The sequence below is a fragment of the Propithecus coquereli genome, unplaced genomic scaffold (genome assembly GCF_000956105.1).
Source record: "Propithecus coquereli isolate 6110/MARCELLA unplaced genomic scaffold, Pcoq_1.0 Scaffold695, whole genome shotgun sequence".
NCBI lineage: Eukaryota > Metazoa > Chordata > Mammalia > Primates > Indriidae > Propithecus > Propithecus coquereli.
Window position 1 is genome coordinate 236,316 of NW_012153007.1, and position 894 is coordinate 237,209.

Consider the following 894-nt stretch of genomic DNA (forward strand, 5'->3'; position numbering starts at 1 on the left):
ACTTAAAAACGACGATTTCTTTGATTTTCTATCAGCTCATGAGGCACCAAATTATCAAGCTTTTTTACCTTCCCAATTTGCTTCAAATATCAAACGACCATAGAATGGTCGAAGTTGAGTTCTTTGGCAATTTCTCATGTAATTCTAAAAGGATCTGCTTCAGTGATTGCTCTCAGTTGGTCATGGTCAACTCCCAATGGCTGGCCACTGCGCTCCTCATCTTCAAGGCTCTTGTCTCCCTTGCAAAACTTCTTGAACCAGCACTGCAGTTCCTGGGCCAAATGTGTTGCTGATGTTGTGAGTTGTCTCCGCTGCTTTAAGACCCATAAATTGCTCAAATTTGCTTTTTGTCTAACATCATTTCCATAGTCTAAAATAAATAGCAAGTAATAAGTCATTAGCAAAATAAAAAAAATAAAGTGAGAAATGTGCATTAAAATGATGTATAACATAACCACATTTATTTAAGAATGTATTCCAATAGCAAATGGCAAATTTCAACATTGCTGAAACCACAATTACTTTTGCACCAACCTTGATCGACTAGCTAAATAAATTTTGAAAAAGAAAAATTAAGTTGGAGGAGTTAGTATATTCAGGTTAAAGATTTATTATATAGCTACAGTAATCAAGACTGTGTGATATTGCTGTAGGGATAGAAATATAGATCAATAGAACAGAATAGAGAACCCATAAATAGACCCACACAAATATACTCAACTGATTTTTTAATAAAGTTTAAAAGGTAATTCAATGAAGGAAAGAGACTTTTTAAAAAATGTTGCTGGAGCAATTGAACATCCATAGGGAAAATAATGACCCTCAACCTAAGTCTCACACATTATACAACAATTAACTCAATGGATCATGGACTTAAATGTAAACATAAATGTA